The following is a 12,284-nucleotide window of genomic DNA, read 5'->3' as shown; positions in this document are numbered from 1 at the left end:
GAGTTCCTCTTGGAGGATTTTACCTTTGATGAGAACAAAGTGCCCCTCCTTGTCTTTTTTGATGACTTTGGGTTGGAAGTCAATCTTATCAGATATTAGGATGGCTACTCCAGCTTGTTTCTTCATACCATTTGCTTGGAAAATTGTTTTCCAGCCTTTTATTCTGAGGTAGTGTCTATCTTTTTCTCTGAGATGTGTCTCCTGTAAACAGCAAAATGTTGGGTTTGTTTGTGTAGCCAGTTTGTTAGTCTATGTCTTTTTATTGGGGAGTTGAGACCATTGATGTTAAGAGATATTAAGGAAAAGTAATTGTTGCTTCCTGTTATTTTTGTTGTTAAAGTTGGCATTCTGTTCTTGTGGCTGTCTTCTTTTAGGTTTGTTGAGGGATTACCTTCTTGTTTTTTCTAGGGCATTGTTCCCGTTCTTGTATTGGTTTTTTTCTGTTATTACCCTTTGAAGGGCTGGATTCGTGGAGAGATAATGTGAGAATTTGGTTTTGTCGTGGAATACTTTGGTTTCTCCATCTATGGTAATTGAGAGTTTGGCTGGGTATAGTAGCCTGGGCTGGAATTTGTGTTCTTTTAGTGTCTGTATAACATCTGTCCAGGCTCTTCTGGCTTTCATAGTCTCTGGTGAAAAATCTGGTGTAATTCTGATAGGCTTGCCTTTGTATGTTACTTGACCTTTTTCCCTTACCGCTTTTAGTATTCTATCTTTATTTAGTGCATTTGTTGTTTTGATTATTATGTGTCGGGAGGAATTTCTTTTCTGGTCCAGTCTATTTGGAGTTCTGTAGGCTTCTTGTATGTTCATAGGTATCTCTTTCTTTATATTTGGGAAGTTTTCTTCAATAATTTTGTTGAAGATGTTTGCTGGTCCTTTGAGTTGAAAATCTTCATCCTCATCCACTCCTATTATCCGTAGGTTTGGTCTTCTCATTGTGTCCTGGATTTCCTGGATATTTTGAGTTAGGATCTTTTTGCATTTTCCATTTTCTTTGATTGTTGTGCCGATGTTCTCTATGGAATCTTCTGCACCTGAGATTCTCTCTTCCATCTCTTGTATTCTGTTGCTGATGCTCAAATCTATGGTTCCAGATTTCTTTCCTAGGGTTTCTATCTCCAGTGTTGCCTCACTTTGAGTTTTCTTTATTGTTTCTACTTCCCTTTTTAGGTCTAGTATGGTTTTGTTCATTTCCATCACCTGTTTGTATGTTTTTTCCTCTTTTTCTGTAAGGACTTCTACCTGTTTGATTGTGTTTTCCTGTTTTTCTTTAAGGACTTGTAACTCTTTAGCAGTGTTCTCCTGTATTTCTTTAAGTGATTTATTAAAGTCCTTCTTGATGTCCTCTACCATCATCATGAGATATGCTTTTAAATCTAGGTCTAGGTTTTCGGGTGTGTTGGGGTGCCCTGGACTGGGCGAAGTGGGAGTACTGGGTTCTGATGATGGTGAGTGGTCTTGGTTCCTGTTAGTAGGATTCCTACGTTTACCTTTCGCCATCTGGTAATCTCTGGAGTTAGTAGTTATAGTTGACTCTGTTTAGAGATTGTTCTTCTGGTGATTCTGTTACCGTCTATCAGCAGACCTGGGAGACAGATTCTCTCCTCTGAGTTTCAGTGCTCAGAGCACTCTCTGCTGGCAAGCTCTCTTACAGGGAAGGTGCGCAGATATCTTGTTTTTGGACCTCCTCCTGGTCGAAGAAGAAGGCCCGAAACAGGGCCTCTCTCAGAAGCTGTGTTGCTTTGGCAGTTCCCAGAAGCTGTCAGCTTCTGTGGTGCAGACTCTCACCTGTGCAGACTAAAATCCTAAGTTCCAGGGAGTCCCGGAACCAAGATGGTGACCGCTGCTCCTGAGGCCGAGGCCGTCTCCCGAGCCAGGCGGACACCTGTCCTCTGGTCCGGATGGTGGCCGGTTATCTGCGGCCCGCCCAGGCTGCTGCCTCAGCGGCTCTGTGCTTCCGCCCGTCCCAGAAGCTGTCCGGTTCTCTGGTGCACCCTCTAACCTGTTCAGACTAATTTCCTAGGTCCCGCGGAGTCCCGGAACCCAGATGGCGACCGCTGCTGCTGAGGCTGAGATACTGATATTTTTTTAAAAGGATTTCTATTGGCTTTAGCTGGGTAAAGTGGTTTCCCAAAGCTTGAAGACCAAAGTTTGCATCTGCCAGTTGTCCTCTGACTTCTGTGTGTTCACAAAAGAGTTCTGCTGATTCAGAGAACTAAACAGCAAATGAAGGCTGTTTGCTCTTATCTGAGGAATTTAGATGTATGTGTGTGTGTGTGTGTGTGTGTGTGTGTGTGTGTGAGAGAGAGAGAGAGAGAGAGAGAGAGAGAGAGAGAGAGGTGGTGGAGGGGTTGCATGCTGTAAGAGAGTTGCTATCATGTCATTCCAAGACATGAAAATGAAAGTTTAAATGGTGGGGAGGGAGAGACTAATGGGGTGTGTATTATAGGGAAGTGGGGTTGGGGTATGGGCTATGAGAAAGGAAATGGACCAGCAAGAGCTGTGTTGAGGTTTTGTCTTTTACTGTCTATTGTAATGCTGCCCGCAAGACCTGGAACCTGCAGTTGCCCCTGGGACCCTGCCCCCAAGTTAATTCTGATTGGCTAATAAAGATGCTGACAGCCAATAGCTGGATACTTGAAAAAGGTGGGGTTGAGGTTCCATGGGCTTGGAGGGACAACCATGAGGAAGAACGGAGCAAGAAGAAGCCACCAGAAGGAACATAGAACATAAATGCCTGAGGCTATTTAAAACTCTAAAGGCTGTGTGTATCTTTCACCTGGGAACATAAATGGCCTAAGATGGAGAAGAAGCCCTGGGCCAGGAATATTTAATATTTTCTACTATAGAGCTGGGCAGAGGACTACACTGAGTGAGAATGACAAGAGAGTACAATGACTTATGTGTCTAAAAATGCCATCGTGAAACCTATCACCATAGGGTAACTATAAAATTTAATTTAAAGTAAAAGAAAGAGATATAGGAAAATTCTAGGAGCTAAGTCACTGAACACAACTTGAGGTGCCTGTGTGGAGCCATTCCTCAAGCCTTGGTCCTCGGTCATCACCTGCCACCACTCTGTTTTGTATTCAGGTTACTGTTTCTGCTTTGTGTTGTCATGCACCTCAATTCGTGTAAGATAGTACATAAACTGACTTCACCTGCCTCTTTGAGAGCTACTCATTCCCTGGATGTCTCCTGTGTATAGATGACATATTTGCTTTAACATAACTCTTATGATCTTTTTCTTATAATGCTTTTTTTTTTTCTTACAGCTCATATGACCAAGTTCAGGATGGCCAAGAGCTCCAGACAACTCTAGATCTGCACTCACCCTAAATACATGCGTCCATTAGCATTTCCAGGCAGAGAGATCAAAGGTACTGACACAGGGGCTCCCACATCGCTGTCGTTTAGCACTTTAATTACAGCCTTTTGAAATCAGTTTCACAGTTAAAAGGTAGCATGACATGCACAGGGAAAGGCCATGTTTTCATTCCAGAGTTTAATGTGCTAATAAAGAGCACAGAGAGGCAAGTGCCTGCACTGATATATATGTCATGTCAAACAGTCGCATAACCCAATCAAATGCAAGCATCAAGAGACTCAGCTGCTGCTGTGAAGAGGGTCAGGGTTCAAGTGATAACTGTTGACTGGAAGGTGTTTGAGAAGACCAGATGAAAATGATGTGTCTCTGTTCCAGTCTGTTATTTCCAAATGAGTAGAAAACACCCAGATAATACTAGGAGAATTTATCTATGATTTAATTTTGTCTTGTTTCTTTTCATTTATATTTTAGTTTTTGTATAATAGTGCTTCTATTTGGGGATTTCTCAACAACTGCTTCTGACTCACACTGAAAAGTCAATTGAGCACAACGTGGGCTCAGGTGCTAAGGTTCAAGCAAGCGTCTTGCCTGCAGTCTCCAACTTCCACTAGAATGGCTTTGCAAAACATTGTACGACTCCCCTCCCCCACCAAAAAAAAAAAAAAAAAAAAAAAAAACGACAAAAAAAAAAAAAACCAAACAAACATTTTTCTGATTTCCTTTTCAAGATAAATATTCTCTCAATCTCCTTCCGGGTTTATAATTCAGGAATGCCTTTGTCAAGAACTGTACAGACATCAGCTTGAGAAAATCAGAAAGACCATTTTAATTTTTTATATATGAGTTTGGATGGAAGGAGAGAAAATATTTTCACAAGCAATGATAAAAAAGGCAGATGATTTAATCACATGGACCAACCATACCCAAATTCCTCCCAGCCCTTACCTATGACTTACTTCATCCCAGAAGAAAAACCCTCTTGCCCATTATTTTCAAAGAGGTAAGCAGTTTTTTCCCATTGTTGAAATAACCTTGAATAATGCCTTGTTTTCCTATTTAATATGTTCGTTGGAATTGTTCTTTGAAAGAACTTTACTTAACCCAGTTGTGTTTTTAAAAATGAGTTTAATTCTAAACAATTGTCATTTTATAAATAAATGATTAAATACACAGAAATAAAATGAAGCACAAACATACTCTACAAATGGCATTACATATGTCAAGGTAAACACCAACAAGCCTTCTAAAATTGTGACAATTTTGAATTCCTTGCAATATCTCTCCATGTACTACATAACCCTTTTATCATATTTTCTTGAAAGCATTTCTACAAGATAGACATTGATTCACTATTGCTAAGCCTTTAGATATTCTAAAATTGAGAGTCCAACGGAAATGTATTATTCCATTTTCCATTTGTAAGGCCAGAGATGGATCAGTGACTAAAAGGATTGCTGTTCTTCAAGACAATCTTAGTTCCGTACTCCATAATTAAATAAATAAATAAAGAGAAATAAATATTTTTAAAGGAGCTTTTTTGCAAGATGTATTGTACCCTGCGTACTATACAAAATTTTTTGCTTCCCAGATTAAAACCTTCCATTCTGTTGGGAAGTTGCTTAAATAAGTAGGTAAATAATTCAAAGGTCTTCAGGAAGCCCCTGAAACTGACCACAATTCACAAGGCCTCTTTTTCCCAGAAATAAACAAGCCAAGTTGCTCAAAGTCCCTCTCAGAAAAGCTGCAAGGAAGGCTCATACCAAACCCGCTTCCTGCATGCAGCAGAAATAAGCTGAGCTGCTTGGAAGACGTTTAGATCACTTGGAAGAAACTCTCTTCAATCTGTTTAGCAAGCTGTAGGCTGCCCAGTGTGCTCAATGTTTTCAGGTTTCTGTGAACTGTCACTTATGCTAGGGTGGGCTTTGGTGATGCAGCTGTTCTTGAGTCATTTCTGCTCGAGACAGAGCAGAGTAAAGTTCCCCCCGTGTTCCTATAAGTAACCCCCCAAACTCATTGTTTCACCAAGTTTGGGCTTTGGGGGTATCTGTACTTTGGTCTGTTCTTGGCTCTCTGGGGGAGCTGCTGTGTGTGTGTTACATCTCCTGAGGAGAAGTCTTGTCACCCCAAAGGTGCACACTGATGTCAGTTGTCTGTGTTTTTCAAAAATGGATAGTAGTGAATGTGCTGAGAACCTTGGGTTTGAGACAAAAACAAAACAAAACAAGACAAAAAAACAAACAACTTTCTTATTCTTTACTTCTGTATTGTAAGAAAAGCAGCATTTCCTGTATTGGCTCATTATGTTAGGGTGGGAGTTTGTCCAAATAATCTCTTGCTTCAGCCTTTCCAACAATATCTGAGCTATTTATTCTGCTTAAACAAACTAGAGTGGATTCTGTAGAGGGCTTGCTGTTTGTTTGATTGTTTAAACTACAGTGGTATCTGTTGCAGGCTTTGCACTAAATCCATCCTACTGAAGATAAGAACTTAGAGCTGAGGAAGGATGCACTCCCAGGAACACATCACAGGAGGCACACATGCTACCTTGGCAAAGCACTTGCTTCTCTAGCACAGTTGGTTTGTACCACATGCCCCTTCAGCCACTTGTTCAAACTATAAAGCAGAATTTACTTCCAGAGCTGCTTTCAATGTGCTCACCTGTTTACTTTGCAGTCTTTGGAAAACCAAACTCTCACACACTTTGCTTGCTTGCTTGCTTGCTTGTCTGTTTCCTAGACTTGGAATCTCATAACCACAATTGCGTGTAAACTGATTTTCTGGTAAAATGAGATCTACACAGAAGCCCATCATTGAAGTAGCAGAGTACAAGCTGGGCTAACAATCGCTGCTCTCAGGAGTTTCAGGGGCTGGCTATGATGGGGCTTTGCATCTAGCTCTACATGTACACAAGCAAGCAAGAAATAAAACTAGAATAACCTTTCTGCAAAGCACACCCCATCTCCTTCCTGACAATGCAAGGCAAGATGCACAGTGATCTTGGCTTTCCACACGGCCCTGAGTTTTCATTTATTTCTTTAGCCTTTGTTTGAGAGTGGAGTTCTGGAAGCAAGAGTTCAAAGGCAATTGTGTGTTTGCGAAATAGTCTCACAGAAACTATCACAATTCATACTTCTTGTAGATATTAAAAGCTTTCACAGTGTTAACATTTATGTTAATAATTGCGAGGGAATGCTCTCTTGTTGGAACAAATTACTTGGAGTCCGGCTTTTACCTTTTTCCAAATAATGCTGGTTACTTTCTTGATAAAACACACAATACACAGACTTCTAGAGGAAAATGAAAACAGGAGAGTCCTTGAAGATACAGTAATAGTTCATACATTTACTTCCAAACTACAGTTTCAAGGTGTTACCTTATTTATTTAAGTAAGCAATTTTTAAAAATAAATGTATACTGAGCTGGAGAAATGGTCCAGCAGTTAAGAGCACTGACTGCTCTTCCAGAGGTCCTGAGTTCAATTCCCAGCAACCACATGGTGGCTCACAACCATCTGTAATGGGACCTGATGCCCTCTTCTGTCCGAAGACAGCAACAGTGTATTCACATACATAAAATAAATACATTTAAAAAATAAAAATAAGGAAAAATTAAGTTAAAAAAAGTACATTGATTGTGTTTTTTTAAAAAAAAGAAGAGTGGATTGATTACGCTTTCCATATCAAGAGATTTTTCAATTTGAGAACGAAAGAGAACAGTGTTTTCTTTTGTTTCTTTTATTGTTGTTTGTTTTTTTGTTGTTGTTGTTGTTTTTTTAATTATGGATTTGGAAGTGACATATATAATACACAGTTCAAAATGTACAACTGTATTACATTCCAGGTTTTAAATTAAGAAAAAAAATCCCAAAAGAATCCTGACTGTAATAGCAACAGCAATCTGCCTCACATCTAACAAGTTGTGTCTATGAGCTGCAAAAGCTAACAGAAGCTGAGCCACACAGATTTAGCAAACGATGCAGCACTGTGTGCGATAGCCTAAACACAGCAAAAGCTATGCCATGGTGTGATGGCGTGAGATGAGAAGAACAAAAATGTAGGTTTATACCTTAGCCAACAGTATTAACATTAATCTATGAGTTTAACAAAACACTAACAGAAACATTGCAGGAGACTCCAGACTTGTCACACTAATACTTAGGTTAAGAGAGCCAATGAAACAAAAGATACTCAGCAATTCTAAGAATGAGAAGAATGGGGACAGACTTGGCCTGTTGTGAATGGCGTGTCTGCTCTAACTGTGAGATATAGTACAGAAGTCAGTATTTAAATACAGATTCATGAAGGAGGCCATCCCCCACAGACCTCACCCAATATTGTCCAGTGAACCAGAGCCTTGTACATGTTAAAAAAATGCTCTGTTACTGAGCCATGTTTCCTGGATTTCATGAAGAATTTTTGACACATAGTTTATATTTTAGTTTCAATATTATATTTCAGGTAAAGCCAATATTTCAAATTATAGGATGCCTGGTGTTTCATTTACGATAGGTGAAAGGTAGTAATCATGTACCAGTTTATATGAAAAATATAGCAACTAAAGTTATTAAACAGTATTATGTGTTGTAGGGTGCCCTAGAACCCAACACGGAGCTGGGGATGAAAGTACACATGTTGTGCACACGAAGAACCCAATTCTAGAACTCCAACTGCATTAAGACTGTAATCAATGAGAAAACATACAAAATAGAAATTGTAACAACAGTAAAATAACAAACTAGTGTCGTTGAACATTTAAGTCTCTGTATGGTATGCGTTGCTTAGCCAAATACTTGATTAAAGAAAATTACTTAGGAAGTTCCCATCATTAAAATCAATAACGATAGAAAGAATCTGGACTTCTACCAGTTTAGAAGATCTTTGAAAATAGGCCAGTGTTGTTTCATAGTGTCTGTTCAGATTTGAGTGTTCATATTTTGAAGTGTCTGATCTATGTGATTTTCTATTTTGTGAAGCAAGCTAGTTGCAATTTCTTTTGACTTAGTTCCTCATTGCTAAGGAGATAACTGATAAAGCTCCCTATGTAAATACCATTTATGGTTATTTAAGTAAATATTTCTGAAACTGGTATTTTGTATGTAAACTCTACTGTTATATTTATCTCCCTCTCTCTTTTTAACTATGAGTCAGTGATTGCCATAATCTCCTTATTTTCACTCAGGTCTCTGCAGACAAACTATATGCACTGAATATGTGCACATATTCAATTGTTCTTTTTAATTTCCAAAAGATGAAGAAAGAAAAATCTTCAAGAAGTTCAGTGTAAAAATTTCCTTTTGAATTGTACAGTCATCTCAGCCATATGTTTCAAGTTTCCTATAACATATACAAAGGTAGAAAATGAACCATTAAGGCAACAAAAGATGTTGGTAACAAAGCAGAGAGCTGAGTAGAATATATTAAGCATTCCCTAGGAACCCGGAAAACAAAAAAAAAACCTACCATCCAGGAAACCAGGGCAGCCACCTGATCCCATTTCATAGGAGAGCCAGCAGAGGACAGAGTATCTCTCTAGACTTTGTCCTCAGGAAGTAGGGCAGCTGGAGGAACCAGTTCATTAAAGCTCTACTCAAGTGGGTCAGGGGTGCAGCCATTGGTCCTAAACTAACTGATGTGGATTGGTATTAACTCAGCTCCTTGTATAAGGTTGAAACAGCTCTGTAGAGCTTCCAGCACCATGAGAACAGCCTGAACTTATGACTACTAAATTCGGTACATTTCCAGCTGAATTCACGTTTTTGTAGCAACATGTCTCATGAAATTCTTGATAATGATGTATGTTAAGAGTCATTCATTATCCTATGATCAAATTCAGTTTGGCCTCTTGTATTATCGCTGGCTAAACCCAGCAATCTTGTCTTTTAACTGAAGCAGGTCTCTGTCTTCTCTGAGCTACCCTCCCTACCTTCTTCCCAGGGTTTTCCAGCAAATATACATATCTATCCTATACCCGTGTCGACAGCAGAAATCTAAGAAATATGCTCAGGTGAAGACTTTCAATAAGTCCATTGTCATTGAAATAATGTCAGAACTTTTGTTTGCTAAATTCATTACATCTTGGGGAAAAGATATAATACAGCAGTTGATGCTTAAGCCTTACTTGTTATAATTAATGTCTTAACAAAAGCAGACTGATGATCAGCCAAGTAAAAGCTATGCTAAGTTTGGTTGCATATACATCTACCCCACCCTTGAGTGTCAGACTAGGCTTTCAGGTCAGTTTTCCCAAAATTACACCCTCTTGTGGTCATGCCCAATCTTTTCACATAGGGATAAGATATTACCACTAAGGTACAATAAGGTTCACTCCAACTCCACACAACCATCCTGAAAAAACAGCCAAACAAACACCTGCAAAAACAAAGAGACAAACATCTCTGACTGTTCTAAGCAATCCCTTGATTTTGTGTTGGACCAGATTTGTAGTTTTTCTGTAGTGCATAAGGACTGCAGGCTGTGAGCTGCCCACCCCTGCCAGAGCAATGTCAGAAAGGGAAGTAGTGAAAAGTGATAATTAGAACAAAACATTTTCACAATTTCATTGCACAGATAGAAACCACATTTCTTCTTATTGCTCATGACCACCATTTGGCGCTTTGGGGATGTCATTCATGGGCTATTTTGAGAATTTATCCTATACAGTGGTGCAGAGCGGATGCGGGCAATTTGGAAATGCCTCTTATAGGAGCAGAGCACAGAGACAGAGGGGCTAGATATGGTACCATCATAATCAATCAATCTCTTTCTCTCTCTCTCTCTCTCTCTCTCTCTCTCTCTCTCTCTCTCTCTCTCATTTTGTTAAAGCATACATGAATTCCTTCCTCTTTTATACAGTCCACAGTACCTCTCAATGATTTCAACAGCGAGTCTAAAATCTTTGAATTCCTTATGAAACTTCTCTTTTATCTTTTCCTACCAGCTCCAGCTTAACAGCCCCCTAAGCCCTAGACTCACTGACATTTATAGTCATGGGTTTTGTACCACCAAGGCCTTTACTCATAGACTTATTATTGCCTATGTGTTTCTTTAAAAACCAAAATTCCAAAAGTTTGATTTTTTTTTTTTTTTTTTTTTTTAGCAATGAAGACTGAGGAGCTATATGCTGGGGTGAAAACCTGCTAAGTCAGAGAATCAGAGAAGATGCCAGCTGACCTCCCTACTCCACTGACATCCCAGAAGGCAAAACCCTCTCTCTCCTTCGCCATGCTGTCTTAAATACTTTTCAGCTCAAAGACCATCCTTTCTGTTTACTTCCATTCCTGTCAGCTGGTTCCTTGCTCTGCCTTTTGACCTGTCATCGACCTTATTTAGCTCTTGTTTACCCAAAGGTCTTCCACTACAGGTGTGTGCTTGGGCTGAACCACACCACAACTACTTGTTTACAATAAACAGAAAGCTCTTGGGTTAATGGTATATGGTAGGGCTGAGCCGAATCATGACAATCAAAGGTTTTCAAGTTCACAATCTTGGGGTTCACAATGTGATCAAATATTCTACAATACCCGTTTTTCCCTACTAATTTTTTCTTCTGTATTATCACTACTTATGTTTTAGATATGGACTGAAATCTTTTTCTTGAAGCCATGTTCTAGGTTTGGTTGGCCTCACACCAACTATGAGATGCCCTAATGTTATAACTATGTAATACCTGCTGTCTTCTGCCTACACTTTACAGCAATGGAGCTTGCAGGAGATTCAGCCCTTGACTACTGGGAGAAGGATAGAGCCTACATAAAGTTGAATTCTGTTGTGTGTCTCACTAATCTAACTCTCACTAATGGACAATTCATTGCTTTTCTTTTTTCCAGTAGATTCTCCAACCTGAGCTAAACCAGAAGTAATCTTCATTTAGTGATGGTTTTTATTTCTATGTCTTATTTTCCTTTTATTAAATTAAATTGACTTGACTGAAGCAAGAAACTCATCTTGGCTTACAATAAACTTAAGATATTACAACAAAACCAAGTCAATGACGTTTATATGCAATGTGCTTTGGTTTAATAGTCAGATAAAGTTTTCCAGTAATAAAATAAGAATCTTAAGAGCATTCAGAAACACTTCCAGTTGAACACCGTAGCTCTCTAAAATATTAAAAAGTCAAGGTATATCCATTATTGTAAAATGGTTTCAGATGTTTTGCTTCGAGGGCTATTACGGTACTAGAAATCCTTTAAAAATTTATTACAATTTCAAACATACAAGTAGTTCAAGTAACTGAATTTTTATTGTGTGTGATTTTCACAATATTTTGACCTCACTCTGACTTCCTATAACCTACACATTACATTATCCTAAAATGAAAAGAGCTGCCCAATTTATAGTCTGTTTTCAAAACAAAAGAAAGATACATAAGGTTTTATTGACTGTATGATGCTGGTTCCTGGGGATAGATACAAATAAAATGTCTACACATCTCAGAGAAGGAGCCAACCATAAATAATATTAAGCGTATCAATGAAGTTCAACATGATGAACCCTATCTTACAAGAATATGGGTGAGAGGTTACTTATAGGAACAGAAATGATCAAATACGGATGCACCATCAGAGGCCCACAAGAATATTAGTGCCTGCTCACAAAAACTAGAAGACTGGAGAAAATTCTCAGGCAGCCAAACAGATTGGAAAATGTCTCTGCTAGGTAGGTCAGTTGGCCTGAGCTACTTTTAGGCAGCTAGGCTGTCTGTCTCTGCTTCTTCCAGGTAGCTCAGTTTATCTGAGAGTGTTTCTTAGCAGTTCTTACTTCTTGCATAAGCTTGGGAAAGGCAAGGTTTAGAGAATCTGTTCAGTTTTAGGAACTTCCTGAAGCTTCTGAGTTACTTACTTCCTGAACTTAATGATGGGTTGCTTATCTTGGAGGAAATTGTTACACAACACACTTATGTGTAACTTTAATTTGTGTGTGTGTGTGTGTGTGTGTGTGTGAGAGAGAGAGAG

At 39.1% G+C, this 12,284-nt stretch overlaps 1 protein-coding gene and 1 long non-coding RNA gene across 36 annotated transcripts in view; one reads left to right on the top strand and one right to left on the bottom strand.

Moving 5' to 3' along the window:
• Positions 1 to 12,284, bottom strand: part of Pcdh15 (protocadherin 15) — a 1,553,555-nt gene that overhangs the window by 511,527 nt on the left and 1,029,744 nt on the right. The gene's annotated exons all lie outside the window — the stretch shown is intronic.
• On the top strand, positions 1,088 to 10,761 carry Gm40691. The gene is made up of 3 exons (XR_871828.2): positions 1,088 to 1,451; positions 3,279 to 3,383; positions 10,427 to 10,761. It is a non-coding gene; the product is annotated as a predicted gene, 40691 (long non-coding RNA).

The sequence above is a fragment of the Mus musculus genome, chromosome 10 (genome assembly GCF_000001635.26).
Source record: "Mus musculus strain C57BL/6J chromosome 10, GRCm38.p6 C57BL/6J".
NCBI classification, from domain to species: domain Eukaryota; kingdom Metazoa; phylum Chordata; class Mammalia; order Rodentia; family Muridae; genus Mus; species Mus musculus.
This window is presented reverse-complemented; position numbering and strand designations above follow the sequence as displayed.